We start from the raw sequence: 23,810 nt of genomic DNA on the forward strand, positions 1-23,810 counted from the left end.
TGCTAACCCTTTTTGAACCCATGACACTAATCGTACAGTCCATTAAGTAGCTATAAAGGGCCAATAGCAAACATGGTCTGTACTGCACAACAAGAGAAGTAAAAGGAGCTTTACCTAGAAACATAAGGGCACAACTCATTCCATGTGACATTAATATGAAACACCATGAAATCCACCATTCTCTGAAGATATAACATTTGCTTGTTAACCCTGGGGCTCTCTTCCTATTAATAACTATTATTACTGTATCTTTACCATCATTACTGCAGGTCAATGAACCTACCTAGGGAACTTATGGATAGACTGTCACCATGGAAACCAAAGTCTTGTCTCTTAATAATTGGCAATTAAACTGGGTCACAGAACCTTTCTTAATGAATCACGAAGGTCCAGTAAGTGAAACTTCCTTCTCATCCAATGGCTCCATGTCTCATGGGATCTGTGATATTACTAAGAGAACGGAAGAGTCAACTTCAGGTTGGATTTCACTGAGCAGTGAAAAACTTCACTAAAGACACAAGGGAGGCAAGAAAACTTGAGCAAAAAGTACAAATTGGCACTTTATCCAACCTCACTCCCTCATATAAGTATGTACACATGGTATCTCAACTGCATGTATGCGTGAGTCTTCATTAAAGTGCGCAGCTAATTAATGGAAATCAAAAACAGCATCACTCCGGACTGGAGGACCTTTGCACGGACTGACATATACCTGCTGTTTTACCTACTGTTACTGAGCACACACCTAATACTGAGCAGGCTGTTGCACCAGCTACAGTTCATGCAAATGTGCAAACCAGACTGCTCTAAGTTGGCCACAAGCTACGATATATCTTAATATTTACAACTTACATCCCAGTGTAGTAGGTGTGAAGAATTCCTTATGAAACTGTTGTGAGTGCAGAGTTTCTGGAAGGTGAGAGAGAATAATCATAGATGAGCCAGAGAAAATGTGTCTCATTTACATCAGACTTTATGCTGCTTCTACCTGAAATGCTGCTGGCACCACTTGCTTTCTTGTAACGGAAACTTAACTGACGTCAGCTGAACATTTCTGCCAAGATGGCACTTTTCTACAGATATTTGTTGATGTCTTTACTGTTTATTACCATAGTGCTGTATATTATACTGCAGCCATCCTCACCTTAAGGTGGGCACAAATATTATGACTGTTAAACTGATTAATATGACAGTTTAGACACTGCTGTTTCTTTTAAATAAAACAATAGCTAATCCTAATTTCTATCAAGAGCAGCCTATGACCCTCAGCAAACACAGCAGCTATACTTGACTATAACAAGCATGTTTTTCTTAAGCTGCTGGAAACACCTTTTACATTTTTCATCCAGGAGCATTGATTCATCAGTATATTGACTTTTATGCTAAAATTTACTTTTTTCCACTGCATTAACCCACAATACTCTCCCTCTCCAGCCTCTGCCTAGTCTCTCCTTCCCTAGTCTAAATAAAGTGTGTGTGACGGTAACTCAGTCCCTGCAACAGAGGGGATTAACATGCCTGTTGGTGACAACAGTGAGTGGAGGGAGAATGAGAAGAAGAAATCAGGCTCCAAGCGTGAAACTCAGGCGCCTGGTTTTTCTGAGTAGATTTAGTTTATGGGCACAAGAGCCTAATGGTATAACACCCACCGATGTATTCACTACTGACAATGAAAGTGGTATTCATAGTATTCCATGGATTTATTGATTAATCTGTTATTTATTTAATCTCTAAAATGGTGGACTGAATAAATCCTACTTATAATTCCCCCAGGGACCAAAGTTGACAAACCCAAAGCGCAGAAAATCATTAAACTCTGATATAGGAGAAGTTATTTTTTGGCTTGATATCTACCAATGACAGCAGAAGAAATTCTGAAGACCTTTCACAACTTTCAGCCTGTGATATGGCTGAAAGTTGTGAAAAGAGGATATGGACTTTTAATTGATTTGTTACACCATGTAAGTTCTGATTAATTCTATACTAAATGTGGGTTTGATGTGACTGTTGTCATTAGCATTAGCAAGTTTAGTGCTTAAACTTAATGACGTAACTTTCAAATGTACATAACGACAATAATGAAGATCTGTGGGATGATAACGACCTACTGAACCTTTCAGCAGGTTTCAGCAGGTGAGTAGGGACCTACTGAGCCATAACTATGGTCTGAAGGGAAGCCCAAACGGGCTATTTAAGACCATGACAACAGCACAGAGATTAACAATAGCGCTCTAATCCAGAAACTAATAATAATAATAATAATAATAATAATAATGATAATAATAGATAAAAGACAAAAACATTTTCCAGACATTTAAATAGAGAATTTGAGTGGAATGGTTTGGGTAGCTGCACCATAACACACATTTCAGTTCCAAGAATGTAAATATCATTGAACGTGTAATACAATGATTGAACTTGACGCAGATATGAAGCAAAGTAAAATCAAACATATGATCAAACATATGATATGATCACACTTAGGGGCTGAGGTGCTGGAATGACAGTCTCCCTATGTCAGACATTAAACTTCAGCAGAAGGGGGCGGGGCTGAGAGACACCTGAGGAAATCAACCAGGGCACCTGACTGACCAACTTTCAAATTATTTGACTCACAGCATGTTAGCTGCGTAAGGCGAAGCTAAAATGGAAAACTCACTAACTGACCTTTAATGTAAGACGGCGCCAATGGCTCACCAAGGAAAGACTGGAGTCGAAGCCGCTGTGTGACTGAGTGTGTGTAAGTAGGTGTGTGTCTGATGAGTTATGACCAGCTCTTGTGTCGGTATTTTGGAAGTTGAGAGCGAAAGCCAGGTGGATTTGGACAACTTGTGTGTGTGTGTGTGAGAGAGAGAGAGAGAGAGAGAGAGGGAGAACAGAAACACACCACCACTTTAAACAAAAGAAAGCAAAATAAAGAAGGCAAACCACCAGTACATCATAAAAAATAAAAGGTCACTCAATCAGATGGAAAAATCATGCAAAGCTAAACACAGGCTGCCAGGGTTGGTTGTTTGGAAGCTAAGCTCACGGACTCACACATCCTCTGCTGCTTCACTTGGAGGCCACAACCTTTCTGACCTTAAAACAGGTGTGTCATTGTGTCCTTACAGAGTTTCTTTGTGCACTGGAAGCATTCAATACTTATAAACACCCTTCAATCTCAAAAACAGGGATTGCAGGCAAATGGCAATGGAGTGGAAAAGTTTCCAGGTTTCCCAGTGACAGGTAGCAGGAAGAAAGACTGACCTGAGAGCATTCCAGGAGGAAAAGACATTTAGACTTTTAGACTGAAATGTATTGATGGTTACTTCATGTAATCTCCTGAAATATGTTGGAGATTTGCTTGGCCAAAGTTTCCTATTGCCTTGATAATGTGAAAAGTATGCACAAAATTTATGTCATGTGTTAATTTCATTAAAATGCTTTTTTGCAGCAAACATGGCTGGTCCAACAGTATCCATTTAAATTTCTACCAGCCCCCTGCATCCCCAGTTTTTTTTCAACAATTAAATGAGTGCATTAGTATAATAACACCTCCGAGCTAATTCAGCAACCGGCAAAAAGGTGAAGGATCAAAGTAACAGCCCATTAAAACAGAACAAATGTTCCTGTGCTCTTGGGAGGCTCAGGTAAAGTCAAATGACTTGTGTAGCCTGAAGCCACACCAACATGGTCCTGTGAGACTCATTTATGCATCCTGTTAGCACTACCCAGCCATCATGGCCCAACTTGTTAGCTGTCTGTTTGCATCTTAGCTAGTGTGGTTACTAACCTGAAAAAGGTTAACAACTGGTTTTTTATATATAGCATCGGCTCCTGGCTCATTATGCATCTTTTGTGGAAAATCTGGGTTAAACAGTCAAAAATTATAGTTTTCTCTTCTCCCAACCTTTAAAGGTCAGCAGAATGAAGAAGTGTACCAAACTGATGTCAAGATTATGAGGATTCTGTTGACATTTACTGATTTTTCTTTAGAATTAAACCATTTTACAGTAAACGCTCATGTGTCTGGGCCTTAAATCAAAGGTTTTTCCAGAAGCCTACAATCTGCAAAGCATATGACCCCCTGTGTTGTTGGCCCTATAATTAGAATAAGAAATGCTAAAACATTCAGGAAGAGAGGCTCTCTCTTCCAAGATGTACAGACATGCATGTGCCATATGCATAGATACACAAGGGACAGTGACAGAATTACAGTGTAGAAAAACAGAGTTATAATCATTATGATCACAATACAGCACGGACGACACTATTTATAGGAAAAATGTAACATTTACACCGTTTTGAAAGGAAACAAAGTCATAATGTGCAGAATTGGAAAAATCTTAAGTTTTGTGACCATCCATCCATCATCTATACCCCCTTAGTCTTAACCAGGGTCCCAGGGATCTGCTGGAGCCTATCCCAGCTCTCTTTGGGTGACAGGCAGGGGTCCACCCTGGACAGGTCACCAGTCCGTCACTGGGCATTTTGTTACCAAAGCATAGTAAATGAGTAAATCTGTTAACATGTTAGTGAGCCAAAGTGCTATACAGCAACTATACTGTTATTGTTTGGTTGGTTTTGGTATTGGTTTGGGAGTTTTTTCCTCTCCACTGTCGCCAAGTGCTTGCTCATAAGGGAATTGTTGGGTTTTTAGTTTTAGTTTTTGTAAAGTGCCTTGAGATGATTTGTATTGTGATTTGGCGCTATACAAATAAAATTGAATTGAATTGAATTGAATTGAATTGTGATGAACATGAAGGGACGTGCATAACCCCTGTGAACCAATCCAATATCAACAAACTGCCGTAAAGAGCATTCACAGTATTTGAGAGTTGTTTCTGAGGGTTTGCTCTCCAGACTCACAAAATATGTTTAAAAATGATAATAAAATTGATTTAACAGAAATTATTGTGTAAAATAGACCTTTGAGCCGTTGTTCAGAGATTGTATGGTTCTTACATGCCGTCACATCACCCTTTCACAGACGCAGAAAGAAAAAGAAAACAGCACCAGCAAAAGCTTGTTACCGTCCTCTCAGGCACTGAATAGAATTTACTCATTCATCTGTTTATCCATTCTGAGCAACACATTTATCACAGCGACCCTAATCCTGTGTTTTGCTCATATGTGTTTTTGTAAGCATGAGTGATGTTGCACTGGTAAACATTATTATCCTGAGACGAGGTGTAAAATGACAGTGAGGCCGTGAGAGTAAGACAGAGATGAGATACTTAGGGGAGATATCATTTGTGTCAGTCGAAGTGAACACCTATCGATTTACATCCAACGCTCCCTTGCGCGCCACAATGAGACCTCATGTATAATTCATGGGAGACCTATGAAAGAGCCATAAATACAGTCACTGTGCTCGTCAGCATAGCACACTCAGCACTTAAGGTCACCCAACTCGGCGTGTTAGGAGAGGCAGGGAGAGCACGAGGAGGAAGAGAAGATGCGCCTGAGGCAAAGATTAGCATCACATAATGTTTTTGCTCTGTCACAAGCCACAAGCTTGTGTACACTCACATCCGACACAGATGCATGTTTACTGTAAGTACCATACTGTATGTGGAAAGATCTGGCTTTTAATATCTGGAAGCGGGGTCTGACTCCTGGAGAAGATTTTGGTTTGGCCTGTTTCAGTCTAGCCACCCCTACTTTGATGACCTGGAGGATTTACATCCCTCTCCCTGCTGTAAAACAGCCACTCGCCTTTCATTCCTTCCATCCTGCCTTTACGATCTGGAGTGGAAAGGGTGGCTGAGTTATGGGCTTTGTTTGGGACAGAAGAAAAATAAAAATGCTATACAGCCGCGCCATGTCAGAAATGTCAAGGAGGATTGTCTGCCTCGCATGTGTAGAGAATTTAGAGGGGGTGTCCGGGGGATGAAGTGGTCCTGTGCACAAGTGTGTGTATTTGGAACGGGTGCTGTTGTGTGTGAGTGTGTGTGTGTGTGTGTGTGTGTGTGTGTATGTGTGTGGGTTTCATCAAGTCGTTATTACATCCAATTAGTTCAATAAATAAATCAAGTGAATACACATGCAGGCAAATGTTTAAGGTTGGAAAGTTACTGAAAATTAAAGGATGTGGGGGATTGTACCAAAAAGAGCAAAGTCTGAATTGACGACTGTCCTTTGAACACAATATACACTTTGTTTGGCTCTGTCATGGTGGAACGACACTGTCTGCTTCATTTGTCAAAAGAACGCGTTGCCCTTATACACTTCACTAAATTTGCACATTACTGAGGTCTTCACCTCAGAACGGCCATCTCTCTCTCGTCATCTATCTCCACGAGCTCAAGCGGTCCCCCCCCCCCCGGAAGTGCACTTTTGCACAGAAACCTTGATTTCAGGCTCCTCTCCACCATAAAGCACCAAATGACTGCTCTGTCCTTGAATATAAAAGTATTAGAGAGACAGACGAGGCGTAGGAGGAGCAGGAGACAGAAAGCACAAGAAGGAAAACAAGGTAAAAGAAAGGGCTTTTTCATAATGACAGTGAGCTTAATGAAAAAGCAGTTAGGGCTCATATATCTGCTGGCCCCAAGGTTCAGCCTCCCCCTCTTCTCCTCAATAAGAGCAGCTGAGTTCAAGCAAGCTGCGTTAAGGAGGGTCAGGTTCGACCAAGGAGAGCGAAGCCAGACCAGTGAAGGTGAACCAGAGCTGGGGAGGGTTGGGTAATGAGAGCTATGCCAGGCTAAGGGAGGGCTGGGCTAAGGAGTGCTGGCCTTGAGCACGGTGCAGCAGGGCACATCAATCCACAATGGCAGACAGAAAGGACGAGTCATCAGTCACCGCAGCTGCAAACCACAGAATACAGCACATGGAACACACAGCTACACACATTCATATACACATTCACGCACACAAATACTCCCTTCCCCTTTTTCTTTCTTTCTCTGCAGCGTCAGATCCCTGCCAGTTCTACTCCCCCTAACACTCGGCTCTTCCAGGAAATGATGCACTGCAGAGTAAAACACATAACAATTAGCAGCTAACGAATACATCAAGGAAGTCAGGAGCAGTTATAAAACTTCTCATTATACCACGACAGTCTGATACGTTTTTCCTGCTACTAAGTGAACAGTGTAAGTCAGTAATGTTCAATAGCACGTGAAATGGCCTACATGCTGCCATATTGGCGTGCATGTGCTGCAGATGAACTGGGCCAAGGGTATCTGCTACAGTCAGATGAAAAGCCATCCTGTACACAAGGGAGTCTCTATCCACAGAAGAGCAAACTAATTTCTAGGGCAAGAAAGTTATTGGTGTGTGCAAGGAAAATTCAGACAGAGAAAACCTCAGCATGGAAGAGAGGGAGTTGAATTGTGCAATGGTGTGAGAGTGTGGAGGTCTGTGTTGTGGAGTAATTCTTTTGTGCTTCAGTCAGTCAAAATAAATAGGACAGTCTATCTGAATGTGCAATACTTCTCCTGGGCCTGAATCCATTACATCAGTGCAGAAAATCCCAAAAGTTTTTCAAATCAGAAAAGACAAGTTGGTGTAAATGGACTGGCCAGAGAGCTTGGTAGTGTCCTTTGATCATTAAGGTAAGTTCAAAATATGCTACAGCTGAAGATCTGGGGAAAAGTAGTCTGAAGGTGTTTTTTCCCAGTGGCCTTGAACACTTCTCTTTATCAAGACCATCTGATTCGCAGGCAGCATTCAAGTGAAGCAGAGTGAACAGTAGCAGGTAGGTACATCTGGTACACTCTGACAAATCAACATTCTGTAAACTCTCTCTTACTATTTCATTCTTAACATCTCACATTCCCACATTTCTTCTCCTTTCCCTTGAGCATCAGTGCACCCAGATTATAAAAGTACAAAAACTCACTGTGGAATCCACTCATGGAGATAGGTTTGGATTTATTTGCCCAGGTTTTTAGCTATTCCATTTCAACATGAACTCCAGAGTGAACTTCGGCTGTGTTGCTCAAGGTACTGAAAGTCTATATATCATCAATGTTTTATTAAATAATACATTTTTTGCAGAACTTTGATCAAAGGTGAATTTTTAATCCCATCTTTTGTGATTGTTCATGACTGATGAACTTCATAATTGGCTGTGTGTAACAAGTGGATGTGATAACAACCTGTCGTGCAGAAACCCTGATACTGACAGAATAATATACACAGTCCATCCATGAATTATCTATAGCACTTACCCTGCGAAGGGTTGTGGGGTGGGTTAGAACCAATCGCAGCTGACACTGGGTGTACTCGCTGCATAAAGCTGCATTTAACCATCACAGAATATGGTACAAAGCAGGATAAGGCTGATCTGCATTGCTAAATACAACTAATGAAAATATAAAGTTTTGTCATACTTTGTCTAAAAGGACCCTTTCCATTGTTACTGCTATTTCTCTCCTGCTTCTCTCTCTCACTTCCCCTCTGTTTATGCACTGAGTCAGCAATGAGTTTTCCATGCAAACTCCTGCATAGCAGCCCATTTAGTAAACACTGAAATTCAGCCAAGGCCTTTGCCCCGTACGCGAGTTATGAAAACGGAGAGCAATAATAGGTAAGTTCACAATAACAAACATTGAGTACATTTGTGGGTTTTTGCTTTGCTACTAACCCCGAAACCTGAATGTGTGATAAGACGTAATGTGTTTCTCTCGGTGACCCGGTGTTTACCCTGCAGTGCAATGCCAGATTCACGGAGCCGCTCTCTTGTATCGGACGGCCGCCACCTCACACCGACAAACACACACAAACACACACACCAATAAGAGCTTTTAAATTCATCACCTTTTATGTGTAATATTTACAGGGCTGTTAAAGACAAGGTGTCTGGGTGTGTGTGTACATGTGTGTGTTTTAGCATTGTGTACACACACAGTGTGAGCCAGTGACTTTGCTTCCTTCCATATGTGGCTGGAAATGTTTCTCTCAAGCTTTATCTCTCTGTCTTTCTGTATGCTATTGTCTCTAAATCAATTCGCCTGAGAGCCGACCTTCAGAACTAACTGTATGTACTTTTTCCCTGGTGCCAGGATTGATAACTGGATTATAGGCTCAATAATAAGTACACACTGGCCTTCTTTGATAAGAGGAGCACTGTTAGAATGGGAGGCTGAGAGGGGAAGCCATGCCTCATAGAAACCACTGTGGATTACTAAATAAAAGAGCCATAAAACACAGCCCTTTGGCTGTAGCAGAGGAGAGTTTATGCTAACACACAGTGGTAATGATTTTAATATCTGCATTTAGAGCAAGAGACCACATGCTGTAAATTTCAAATGCACCTAGCACTGTGAGATACACCCTTCCACTACTCCCTTTTCTGTCTGCCATCCATCACCTCCCTTGTGGTTCTTCACTTCTCTTTTTGAGTGAGAAATATGTAGAATCAGCTACTCAGCTACTCTTTCTCTTTATTTACACAGGAGTAGATTAACTTTTTATTATTTTACTTCTCTTCGGAGCAAAATAAGGATTTTTTCACAGCCACACAATCAGGAAAATCGGAGCAGTTTTAAAAACATTAACTGTGTAAAGACTTTAAAGAAATTAAAGTTTGTGTTTTCATGATCTGGAGCAGGCCTGGGAAAACCACATCGATTTAATTCTTGAACACACAAGAAGAACAAATCCTATCGTGTCTTTGAAATTAGGGGTCCATTCTGGCAGCCATTCAGGTAGCTGGCAAGTTACATCAAATGCACTTCAAGTGGTCCAAATGTTTGGTTTCAAGTCAAATTCTATTAGACTAAAATTGTGCCAGAAAACGATAAGAAGTGAAAAGAGGAATGTAAAAACAGCGCATCTGCTCTCTGCCCTCCATCTTCTGTTTCTGCATCTGTTCACTGTTAGAAAGATAATGATTTCACTACTCCTCCCCTGCTTTCACTAAATCTTTAGCTGGTGCTGTTCCTATTCTACTGTCCAGGAAACTTTAAGAAGATATTTTTTATGTGGCTGTCTTGGCAAGTTTTTTGCAAATAAATAAAACCAAAGAACACATTCACATAGAAATATCATTTATCACTGAGCACTGAGAAATTTCTTTTGTTTTTCAATCTCAGGAGACGTTGGCCATGATGTATGATTTATAAATTTCCACACACAATAAGAATAATAACTCTTACTCAAAGAGCACTCACTAATAATCACTCAGTGTTTATTTTATTTTGTGTCATGCCTAGTGTTACTTTATTTTTCTATTAATTCTCCATATATTATCCGTGTTTGGAATAATAACAAAAGATGAAAACGTATTCTGCTGCTGCTATTAAGCACAGCCTGTAGTAACCATGAAATTTGTCTCATGTTGACATATTTCATTTTTCAACATGCAAACCTCCATTCACTGACGAAGATAATGACAGAGGGTTGGAAACGCCAGAAGAATGTAGTAAGTCGACCTTGACTAGAGATGTTTATGTGAAACTCTGAGACACACCCACAAGCCTGAAAAATAAAACACTCAAAAGAGTTTTTGTTCTTTAACATTTTGAACTATAGTCATAATGCTGGTCTCATTTAATCAAGCAACTGGAAACTAAATTGTAGAGGTTTTTGGACTTTTGCTCCATGACAACACATGGACGGACTGAGGCTTTGAGCATTTTGTTCACTGGAATCATGAATGGTGAAAACAGTGTGGACTAGTTAGCGCCTGGACATGCGTCTCCCCTTACAAATGACCAAAAGGTAGTATGTTGAAACCCATTCCTTGGCAAAATGGAAGCCAGTCTAAAGATCTGACAACTGCAGTGTTGTTCTGTGGTCACTAATCATCTGCAGATGTCTGATCAGGAGACACAGAGACACTATGAAGGAGCTTAATCCACTCAAGACAAACACATGGACAGGTTTTTCTAAATCCTGCTAAGTTCTCTAATTTTATGTTTCTTAAGGTGCTAATAGACAGATTCTGTAAATGTCCTGAAGTGGATGTTAATAATTAGAGGTCCACCGATATGGGTTTTCTCTGGCCGATGCCAATATTTAGAAATCAGGCCAGCCGATGGCCGATATATGATGCCGATTCTTTTGGCTGATTTTAATTTTCCCTTTTGTCTCTTTCCTGCGTGTGTCGGACGCACAGACACATTTATTGAGGAAAGTTATCCTGCGTGTTTTAGCGAGAGTATTCGTCTGAACTGTTTCTACTTTCACAGCGTCAATTCTAATACTCTACGATGTAATTACGTGTTGGAAACGAATGGTTTTCCCCTGCCATCATTATCTGAAGCCGTGTGTAAAATGTAAACAGGGCTAGAGTGTGTGTGTGCTGCTCCGTCTCTCACGCAGAGGAAGAGAAACTCTCGGTACAGAAACAGAATTCATAACATATGAGTTTATCCATATGACGCATGCTATTATAATCATTTAGACGCTGGGCTTGTTAGCATGTTTTGGTACCCGTACTTATGGCCTGCACTACAGCTCGCTAACAATACAGACCCAAAAAGTTACTCGCAATCGCTCTGCAAAAGCAGCTTCATATTTAACCAATGAAATGTTTAAGGCTAAATTAAAAACTAAAGATAAGTACTTAGGAACATCAGCTCACTGAACGCCGGTGGTGACAGCCTGCTTGTTGCAAGAGGGGTCCTCACGTGTTCCACAACAATGCTTAGCTGGTCGCAGATGTGCCTGCCTATAAATCGGCCTAACGTGCAGCAAAATGGGCCGATGCCGGTCGACCTCTATTAATAATTAAATCTCTGTCCATGTCTGGCCTGCTTCGTTTCTAGTTTGAATTGTTCAATGTATTTTCTCAGTGCTTGCTTAAAGTATATGTTTTTCAAAACAGCGTGCCCCGTAAAAAATTTCTGATATGAAAATGTACTTGGTAATAAACCAGTTTCTGATTCTGATCGTATGGGACCGAGACACTCAGCAACATCTGTATGTAAATTGAGGTGTCGTCTGCATAGTTACACAATGATCTGCATAATTACACAATCTGACCTACATTACAGAAAATAAAAGTATTTATTATTTTGGAAATTATACTATATTTTAACCTTAAGCTTTGATCCTAATACAGTATACTTTTTTAGTTGGGTATAATTAGTAAATATCCATCTATTTATAAAAGACAATAACAAAAAGCTATTAAATGAACGTGAGTGTTATTTTGACTAATTCAAGGTCAAGAGAATTTTGACGCTTAATTACACAAAATGTATTTCTTTACCCAATATTTGACCCATGACTGTACAATTTTTCACTTTCCCTCCTCTTTTGCCGTCTGTTGCTCCATCCACACATTCATGTATACACACTCCCTTGATGAAAACACATTAACAAAAACACAATCACACACCAAGCACAGTTGTCCTGTGATTATATCTGTCTGTAATGGTTTATAGTGGGTGCCAGGGACCTCATTAGTGGACAGCTGCTGCACCTTCTTCTCAGTTTCACTTTCTCCATCACCTCCCTCCCTCAGCTGCCCTTACTCTGAACCTGTCCTGAGGGGGGAGATGGAGAATGAGGAAGGAATTTGATAGGAGGAGAAATAGGAGGACAGAGCCAGACGTCTAAATGATTAGATCATTTCACCCATATCTGTTTGATAGAGGGAGTGTGTGTGTGTGTGTGTGTGTGTGTGTGTGTGTGTGTGTGTGTGGAGGCACATTCTTTTTTTTAATGTGTGGGTGAACGTCCATTAGAAGTACGACCATAAAGCATCAGTACTTTGTGTGCATTTCTTATTGTACTGATCACAGAAGAAGTTCGATGAGTCAAACTTGTCACTGAGCTGTCATTCCTTGAGACCTGTTAATTCTCCATGACGTCCACGCATACGGAAAACAAAGATCCTGCCAGTATCTCAAAGTTTCATGCAAAAAAGAGTGAAAAAACATGAACTTTCTGATATGAAATTCTATACCAGCCAAGTATTATGTTTTCAGCTACAACCATCTGACAAAACACTTATCTCTCCTATCTTGAGTATCTTTTTCACTACTGGAATAAATCCAAGCTGTTCTGCTCTGAGAGCATTTCACCAAAATCCTTCCCCGAAGGGCCGGCATCAATCCAAACTCCTCTTTCATGTCAAATCGACTTTTACAAGCCCTGTCCCTTATAAGCTGACTTTTACAACTTCTGCTCCTGATTGGCCGGTTGACTGAGTGCCACCGAGTGGCACAGGTGCAAAACATTACTCCCCTAATCAGAGCCAATTACAAACAGGTGTGTTAGCAGCGAAGGTGACTTTCTAAAAAGAGAAGCAGCAGCTGCTGAGACACGGGAATCGTTACATGACTGAACACATGGCGAGTGTTTCATGAAGCGAACTGACTCGTTTTAATAAGTTCTGCTTATTTCCATTTTACAAAGCAAGGTTGGGTGGACGCCAATTAAATTACAACAGTGGCTGCTGCTTTCATCCGAACCTGGCCAGGAGCAGATTTAAGGTGTGTGAGCCTGTTGTGAGTCACTGTTACTGCAGGCCAACATCACGAATGAGCCGATAAACTGTAGGTGCTGTCTTCTGTGGGTGGGTGTGGAGGTAGAGGGCCTACACTGAGGTGTCATACATGGGGAAGGCGTCATGCCAAAATGCTTCTGCAGATCTGAAGGATATTGATTTTAGGTGAACTCATGTAAGAGATTAATACATGAGATTATTATTATTTCTTTGTTTTGCTGTTTATTAAACTATGGAGTGCTGCCTTTTTTCCTGACTTAGACATGTTCTTTTAGAACAGCCATCTGTATTTCAGTGCAGGGAAAATGCCCTTGTTCCCTCCTCCCAGGAGTTAAAGACTCATTCCTGCCAACAGATTAAATCATTCACTTGCCTTTTTATTTATCCCATAAAAACCTTTGTGCCTTTCAACGGTTGTGTCTAAATCCCCTTTTAGACAAGGAAAATATAACGTTGGCTTCATCCAGCGGTTAAAGTATCAGTGTTTGTCGTTCTGACATGGCATGGCATGATGTTGTTTCTTACAGCTTCATTCACGTGACATTTCCAGAAAGAACATGCATCACTGAAGGATTTAAAGCTTGTTTTGCCATTAAAGCTTTAATTAATGACCATTGTGAGCTCGAGGAATGCTTGTCCCCCATCTTATAACTGTGAATCTGCATCAAATTCATTGTTTAACTCTGACAGAGGGAAGTCTAAAGTCTGACTGAATGACAGGACATTAAGTTTAATCTCTATTTTCTCTCATGTGGAATATAAAGCATTTTGCTGGGTGTTCATTTTTTAAGCCACACAGTCAGTGAACGAACACCAAAAATATTGGATGAGACTGTTGGTCAAGATTGCTGTGGTCCTGGTTACAAGGGGAAAACAGTTTTTAATATCCTGATCTGATTAAAAAAAAAAAATCTCCATCACAAATCTGTTGTGTTTCATCATTTGTTCAACAGATTTTATTTTTCTGAGCTGAAGACTGAGATCCTTCATCCATCACAGCAGTGATATAGGGAGGTACAATTAGACCCTCTTGCAACATCTTGCCCTGCTACAACATTTATGTTAATCCGGCTGCATACAGTTCAGACCTGTGCCATGCTGAAAATGAGATCTGACCCAGTCCGACTGCTGTCCTGAATGAGCATCTGCAAGAACGTTAATGTAATACATGACACCACAGTGTGTGAAAATGTAGAACAGTAAGATATGTTCATCTCTTGCAGCCTTAATGGATCATTGCATAAGTGCAGCTTCTGCTTTGATTTAGCTGACAACTCTGAGGCTCTACCCCTGACTGTTGATTATAATATAACACTTCCGTCACTGTTGGTCTTAGAATATTTATGAAACTGCATTATCGGTTAATTTCTTCCGTAGCCATTATGGAGACAGTGTGTGCTTTTGGCAGTTTGTGATCATTTTAGTTATGGACTCCAAGGGGCTGCTTTTTAAATGCAGTGGCACAATACATCAGCAATGAACTGTAGCAGACTTTAATCCATGGGTTGCTCTTAGGATTCAGTGTGGATTATAAGGTCCTTTTCATTAGTCTTCTCTGTCAAAATGTGACATTTTAGCATATCTAACAGCCAAAAGGCATTTTTTAACTAGGTTGAAGGCACAGGGTTCAATTACCAACTACAGAATATCAAGAACATATTGCTAAAGTCACATTCAGACAGAATTTATTTCTCTAGGGGAGGTGGGGAGATTTTAATATTACCTGCCTCGGTCAGTGATTTTAAACTAGTTTGGTGGAGACGTGGCTAATTTTTCACCCCCTCCTGTAATAATCAGAGCCCAAAGTACTTTAAACCACAGGAAGTCCCTAAACTTTTTTCATTAGCTCAGTGTGAAATGTGACTTGTTGGTTGTCATTTAGACCTACACAACACATTGGCTTATTATGGATGTGGGAACAGAATCAAAGCCACGAGCAACAGACCCCATAAAGGCTCATTCTATCGTATGACGACAGGTATTGTCTTTTGAGTCCTATGTTTTAGTATATAGTTGTTTTGGCATTATTAGAAGTATGCTGAAATAGCTATTAGGAGATCCTGTTGTAAATGTATTTCTTATTGTGCAGACGCATAACAATGGAATATTTTGACGCTGAAGAAAACTTAAAGATGTGGTGAGTCTCAGGAAAAGTCTGAAACACGTTTCTTTGCTATGATTTCTGTGGATTTCTGAATATTTGTGACAGGGATACATAAATGATATCCTTGGGTAGTGTAAATCACGCCGAATGTTATCAATATGTGTTTCAAATCTGTATATTAAGATCGAATTTATGATTCAGAGAAGGAGGGAATACAATTTTTTTTCTTAACTTCACCCCTTCAACTCTCTTGCTCCTCACTAGGGAACCTTCTGGCTTTGTCTTTTGCTGAATGTCCATGTCTGTTACAGACCATATCCTGTAATTTCATGATGTTTAAAATCCCATCCAGAATGTTAAGTTAAATTACCAGGGAACACAAGGAATCATTTTGTCTGCCAACTCCCCCAGTAATATCATCCAAATGAGGCTATAGCAACTACTTAACACAAAAATCACATCTAAATAATTGCCTCAAACAGAAACTTGAATATACATGTGGTTAAACTTCAGTAGAGAATTAGCAGATGGGTGTCTTAATTTGAAAGATCCCACTGCAAGAACAAATTCCCTGCTTTCTACCCCAAACAGGACGAACAGTATGTGTGATCCAGAAACGAGTCAGGAAGACGATTCTCTACAGTGATGTAATGACAATGGGAGGGTAGCAAGCAAATTCTTTACAATGTGAAACCACTATTCCCGATGTTAGTACAGCATGCAAAGGCTTTAGTCATGGAGCAGCTCATGGCACAGAGATAGGTCAGGCATTGTCCAACTCAAACATGCATTCTTTTTCCACATTGCAAGAGCTCCACTGCAACTGGTCCAAACTTGCTCTATCTTTGTCTAATCTGAAAAACGATTTGTGATCGCCAAATTGCAGCAGAAAGCTGCCAGAAATATGTACAACATGTTCCATTTAGTGCTCCCAGTCTTGAATGAGACATTTATGGCACAGCAGTTTATTTTGGTTTTGGACTGGATTATACTAAAAGACAATCATGACATGAATTCCAGATGTAAATAAGATGCAAGATGCAACCAACAGCTCATCCACAAAATCAACTCTTCTACCCAACACTGATGCATTTAATGTCATGCAAATGGAAATAAACTTTGTCATGTGAATCCAACCAGGTGACAGGCAGTTAACTAAGTAAAACATCTTATTCAGTGATGGATTGTTGGGATAAGCCAAGACCAGGTCTTTACTGGCACTTTCACAGCATGCAAACATTTGGAGCAAAGAAGACATAAACAGCAATCTGTGCTTTGGCGAAGGAAAGAAAAATCCAATTTCACTATGTTGGAGGCAGATTTGAATGTCGAATGAAAAAGTATTTCAGCTTAACGAGACACTGTCCAGAAACACAAAGATGTTTGCTCATGCCAGGTTTCTCAAGAAGGAACCTAAAATAAGTTCTGAGTTAGGAGTAAGAGTTCAGTCGATAGAGACACATGAAAGCAATATATTCTAGTTTAAGACCTCTGATACAGCCTCACCTCAAATCAACCCTAAACTAAACTATAAGCAAACCAGGTCTTTGAAATCTTGACTTATGAGTCAGACCGATTCCAAAGAAACTCAAACTTGACCATTACTTAATTAGTTACTGTAGGTACAATACTGTAACTCACTTTACCTCAGATGTTAAATTGTTTTCTTGCTTCATTAAACCTTGTAAGGAATCAAGCAAAGAATGGTGTGACTCATTCGCTGACTAATGCCTGGGGCTGCATGAGGCAAAAGCAGTTTTGCAAGATTGATTAATTCCAATTCATTTATCCTCATCAGACCGGCTTCTAAAGCACATTCTTACAGCGGTGAATGATGTGAAAAGGAAAGCTAGAGGAGAGGAGTCCGACAGTGTGTGCTGTTGTTGGTATGGCCAAAGGAGAACGGTATGCTTCATGCAAAGACCAAGCCAGAAACTTGAATAAACAGAGCAGTAGCCACAATGACTCCCCTGCCAAACACTGGGTTTCTCATCAACCTCAACTAACCACACACAAACGCTAGGACACACACACACACACACACACACACACACACACACACACACACACACACACACACAGTGAGAAAGAAATGCAAACATGAGCACCAATACATAAAAATATTGGCAGACAGAAAATACACAAAAAATAAGCAGATTTAAAAACACATATATGTCCGCACGTGGACATGCACTCAGAAACTGAACTTGTCACGTTACAACAAAGTACGATGTAGCAGAAGCCGAGGAAATCACGATCAGAGAGAATCCAAACTCAACAGAAAACCTCATCTCCCTATGACCTTCTGAAGAGTCATCTGAAAAACAGACATAAATATATACAGATCCAAATGTTAAAATGATCCAATCCACTCTCCATTTTTCATATATTGATTCAGACAAAATAGACCACAAACACCACAGCGCTAACAGGCGAGAGGAGGTCCCATGGAGATGAGAGTTCAGTGTGAGATACAGAAGGGTTTCCCACATGTGAGAAGTGAAATGTGAGGATTGAGTGAAGGGGGTAAAGAAAGGGAGGATGAGGGAGTTTTTTTGGGGCTGATATTCATCCAGAAAGTTCCTGGGACAGAAAAGCGGGGAGTTGGAGGCTGGCCTTCCTCTGCTTTGACATTCATCCAACTGCATCCTGGCTCAGAGATCAGAGTGCAAGGCAAGGTTGAAGGCCCACAGGCAAGGACTCAGGCCTGGGAGTTTTCTGAGATAGCATGGCCAATGTTGGGTGTTTCCCTCTGGGCCTGACAGCTGGGAACTGTTGGGTTTCTGGAGGTGGAGGTGACGAAAGTTCAGAAAGGGTCTGTGTCCTGCACTGTTAACTTTTACTGTCTGGGGTTCTGGGGAGAGCTGGCAAGTGTGTGTTTATGCATGTGTGTGCATAGGATGTATGGATGACCAAGGTGTGAAGTCATTCTGTGTACTGTGATGGATTCTTACAGTGGCAGGGTTGGAGGGCAGCAACCCTACGTGCTGCAGTGCTGCAGACACTACATTTCCCAGCGACTTCTGAGTAGCTAGACAGCTAAAAAGAGATGGGCACCACTAGTCTACACAGGCGTCCGGAACTGGGGATCTGGACGTTTGGGAGGGAGGCAGGGTTAATGTCAGCCCTGCTTTCTGCTCTATTCTGCAGGTAGGGTCGGCCAGTCAAATGCCAAAGGCCAAAAAGTAGGTGTACTATTTTTTTATGCACAGTGATGGCAGCAAAGGGGGGTCAAAAGGTCAGGAATGACATGGAACATGCAATTAAATGGGGCAGCAGCAACCTTAAACCCTCATGGACAACCAGGGGGTTTGAGGTGAGATAGTTCTCACTGTGTAACTAATGTATTAAGCTTTTTAATCTCAGTAGTTCGTGCTCAATATGTTTAACATTTAACAAACTGTGGTATTCCTGTAGCTTACCCACCCCTCATCAGGACTAGCCTCTACAGTGCTGAAATAACGTCCCCAGTGCTGGACAGTTTTGGTAACAAGTTCATAGTACGCCTTCATTTTATTATTTGTATACTTATCTAAATAAATATATAATATTATTAGGGGAAGCCAGCACCTTCTAATGTTAATTTATAGTATTAGCACTGCTGGCAACTCAGTGCTAATACCATTGTAATGTTGTTAAATATTTGGGGGGAATGGTGTTGCATGTCACTGTTTATCAAAAGCTCACGAGGTTGTCATGTAAAATGGAAAACTAAACTGAAATCTTCTCTCTCTCTCTCTCTCTCTCACTTTGAGCAGTCACAGGCTGCTCTCAGAGGAAGTGATGCAGTCCATCTGGGGTGGTCGTTAGCATGCTCAGTGGAGAGCGAACATTTGGCAGGGGACACATGAAAACATCTTACACACTGAATCCACAGCAGAACCCAGGGGTACGTTATAATGGGGAAAATCATTTTGGGGGAAAACGTCTGGAAAGACAACAAAGCTGTGGGAAATATTTCTGAGACAACCACAAGACCACTTTATTTTCTTCTGGTTAGTTTCAGCAATCTGGTTGGGAATTGTTCAGAGGTAAAATCAAATAATTCCTAACGTCTCCTATGTCTTTCCTCTGTCAGTGGAAATAAGTGGCTCTGATGTTTGCTTGTCTCTCTTTTGCTGGCAGTCCCCCTGATCCACTTAAACTCTGTGACAGATGCACTCAGCATGACTTTTTGGTACAGTAGCACTATGTCACTGGCCTGCAATGAAACGCCTACAGACTTTTTACACCGTCCCACTGTACCATTCAAGACAAAATGACATAACGATGACCGTTTTGCACTGACAGAGCCTCACATAATGTCACTCAGCTGACTAAATCCTGTTAAAGGTGACATGGTCCGATGAGATCACACCAGTCAAAGTTTCCTCGAACTCGTATGCAGATTTATGCTTATTATAAGAGGTTTGCCTACATAATGAAATGAGTGGTGCGTCATGCTGGGTGCCCGGTATCTGCTGTCATAAATCTATTAGCTGTCGTTTACTGCCCACCCCTGTGCCACAGTGATCTCGAAGAGAGGAGTGATCTAATGCTTGGTTTTGCATTTTAAACCCCAGTTTGCATATTGAAACACAAAGGAACAGTATTTGGGGAAGTAAAGCTATAGTCTTACTAGTATTAGGTGATTGATAACATGGAAGTATAGTAACTATTTATCTGTAGCTACTGTAACTGTTAGCTTAGCTTAGCACCAAGACTGGAAATACATGCAAACAGTTGAAAGTAGGCAGGTTTCTACTTCCTGGCTAGGTATTTCCAGAAACTCCCATAATGCCCAGGTGCCCATCAAGATCAGAAGTTATTGGATTTTCAACATACTGAGCAAATACATGGGGTCAACCAAACAGTATTATACGACACAGCATATATTCAGAAGCTGAGAGGAGAACTTATAATTAATAAAGCAAAGATCTAAAGTTATCTAAAAGTTATGTGGGTTTACAGTTTTTAAAAGAAATGATATTTTGAATGTTGTTTGACAACATTTTCAGGAAGGAATATATTTCTCAAAGTTATTGATGAAGGGCTATGACATGTAATATGTGGACTGTCAGGCTTGTGATTATATTTATCAATCTCATCAAGACGAACAGATACCAAAGCGTTAGGTGAGAAAGGCCTAATGATGCATATTAAAATGTAAAGCAGGCTGGCGTGTCTATTTATATCCAAAGCAGCTGTAACTTCTAGCTAAGTGATTCATTAATACCTCCAAAGGAACGGCACTTCCTCAGCCCAGGGGGAGCACAGTAAATGTAACATAAGCAAGTATGTGTGTATGCCTGCACCAACACATACACACATTCTCATTCCACAGGAGGCACATTGGAGGTGTACAAATTAACCTCCAACTATCATTAGGCACAAACAGCACATTTGCACAGTGCTACAGAGAGCACTTGCTGATTAATTTGTTCCTTCCGTCAGTGTAAAATATATAGGTAAACACTAAAGAGCGAGGCTGTGGGCGGCAGAGCTAGTAGAACAAGAAGTATCATCCTCCAAACTGTGTACTCCCTAAGGAACCTGGTTGTGGCTAATGTTAATGGGCCAAGTTATCAGTGTCTACTCAAGGCTAAAACTGCTACCACTAAAGATAATAGAGACAAGCAGTAACTTTCGGTGTATTATATACATACACACACACACACACATATATATATATATATATATATATATATATATATATATATATATATATATATATATATATACACATACACACACATATATATATATATATATACATATATATACATATATGTATATATATACATACATACAGACACACACACATATATAAATATATATATATATACACACATATATAAATACAGATTAACAACATATTATACCAGGTGCTGGGCTGGATTAATCCAAAAGGAAGCCCTTGGCCGAGAATTAACTGTTGGCATCCATACGTCTATAACAAAGTCTGATCACAGGACTTTGCATTTACACATCATTGATAAGCATTCATGTTTACTCCATTCAGTTTGTATTATAAGTGGATCTCAGCTTCAAAATGGCTAGGAAAGCTGCTGTAGGAAGAGCTACGTTTTCCAGGCTTGTTGAAAACTTTCAGGTCTATCTGAAAATAATACTGACATGGATGTATATACATTGAAAATGTTATTGCTGCTGTAGTTGTGCGTCCCGCTCATTCTGGACATGAAGAACATTATTTACAAAAGTGATTTCAACTGAAGTGATAAGGAGACACAATCTACAGCCCTCAGTCTGTGTAAAGTGAATACGAGGCTTCAGCAAGTGGATATCTTCCAAAGTTACTGTTTCACTATGAAGAATCTTTCCTTTTATTTCCTTGATGAACCTAAGCAGAGTGACAGTAACACAATGTAGGTCCTGCAAAGACGTGCTTGATTTTTTTCTTTCACCATTTGCTAAAGCCTCAAAGCTCGAGATGAACTCAGTTCATTTTTGCACAGAATGAGCACTGTAGGTTTTGCTCTTCATAACTTACATTGAAATTGCTTTAACAGGATGTTTTGTGGCCACTGTGGGCAGGAAGAACAATTACAGTGACCAGTGATGTTTTCAGCTACACATGCAGTACCGAAGCTGAGATTCAGTCATGCAAGCCAGAACTCCAGAGATCTACTTATGTGGTCCGATTGGACATCATGCTGTTTTGCATGGAATTACACTTGCATTAATATCATCCACGTTTTCTTATCCAAATAAAATATCCAGATACAGAGTAAATGTGAACATTGTTCCTTTAAGTGCCCATTAGGCACCTTGCACAGTTTCCATAGGGCAACTTCATTATATTGTATTTTGCTCATGGACACAGAAACCAATCACTCCTCCTCTGCTGCAAAACTACCTGCCCCCCACGTTCACTGCGTCCCTGTTAATTTGCACCAATTTAAGTAAACACAAACATACTGTATGAATGAACCATCAGATCAAGTGGAATAAGTTCTTAAAATTGCCCCTTTATAAGACAGAAAACAAGCACGAGCTCTGAGAAAAGGTGTTTGCGGTCAGGTTTTCACTCTGAGCAGGCCCTACGTGAGCACCAACACAGTTCTGGTGCTTTCAAATAAGAGTTCTCTGTAATTTATCTTGTACTGTTTTCACTAGTGGAAAGGACTGAGTTGTGATGTCCATGCTTCAATGCTACAACCACAATTAGGAAACGTTTAAATTAGAAATTCCTGGCACTTGTAGGGTTGTTGCATATTTTTGTGAAGCCACTGTGAGTCAACTACAGAGAAACGCTCAACTTTTGAAACCAGGTTTTCGGGGGGCATTTCATAGAATCCTGCCTTTAACGATGCACAGTACAGTTACTTCAGTTCATGTCATTTTAAAGGGATAAATTTACCCATTAATCTGCACTCAATAACCCATAATTCCATAGTGAAAGCATAAGCGAGTTTTTGCAAATGGCCCCGTATCATTTCCATATTAAAGCTAAAATTAATCCGTCGCTGTTTCAAGCAGGAACATGACAATTTGAATTAAATAATCACCAAGCCTGCTCCCAGTCATACTCCCTTTACCCAAATGTCTATTTTCTCTGTTTATTAGTTTCTGCACACACACCCCAGCCCCCGCTGGTTTCACCGCGGGTTCGATAATCTCCTTAAAAACCTCTGGGCTGTGCGGTCTTTGCTGTGCGACCAGCCATGGCCAAACGCACGGAGACAAGGGGTGAGGAGACTCTAACGGGGGTGTCTGAAATGACTGGATTTGTGCAGGGAAGGGAGAGCAGATAGATTTCCATTTAAATACATCTCACTCACAGGATTTGGCAGGTTGTTCCCATGGCAACAGTGGCCCATCTCCGGATCGTGTGTGCGTACGTCTTATTGTATGTGTGTTTGAGTCGTGACCTCTTAGTTTGACACCTTTAGCCGGTTAGTTTCGCTGCAGAGGCCGGGGCCGACCGGTCGCCCTCATTCCTGAGGAGATTTTTCTGTTCTCTCTTCCCTGACTTTAAACGTCACTTATACTCCGCTGAGCTGAGTTACTCACCACACTGCAGCGAGAGCAAGAGCTTACTGCTCTTAATTTTGACTGGAGCCGCCAAATGCCCCAGAATAAAAAGAAAGGTATCAGGTTATGGATTAACTATGACAAGCAAAAACAGGAGCTGCATGGATTGTTGAATAGAAGAATCAATCAACCAATCAATCAATAATAGATCCAGCAACATACGTCACCTTTTAACTTCTTTACTGATAAAGAAATACTGTAAAAACAATTAAAAGGATGTAATTTTTATCATTAACAGAACTGGATATTGCACATGATGATTAATTACATTAATAACCATGC

This window comes from Mastacembelus armatus, chromosome 13 (assembly GCF_900324485.2).
Source record: "Mastacembelus armatus chromosome 13, fMasArm1.2, whole genome shotgun sequence".
Taxonomy (NCBI): domain Eukaryota; kingdom Metazoa; phylum Chordata; class Actinopteri; order Synbranchiformes; family Mastacembelidae; genus Mastacembelus; species Mastacembelus armatus.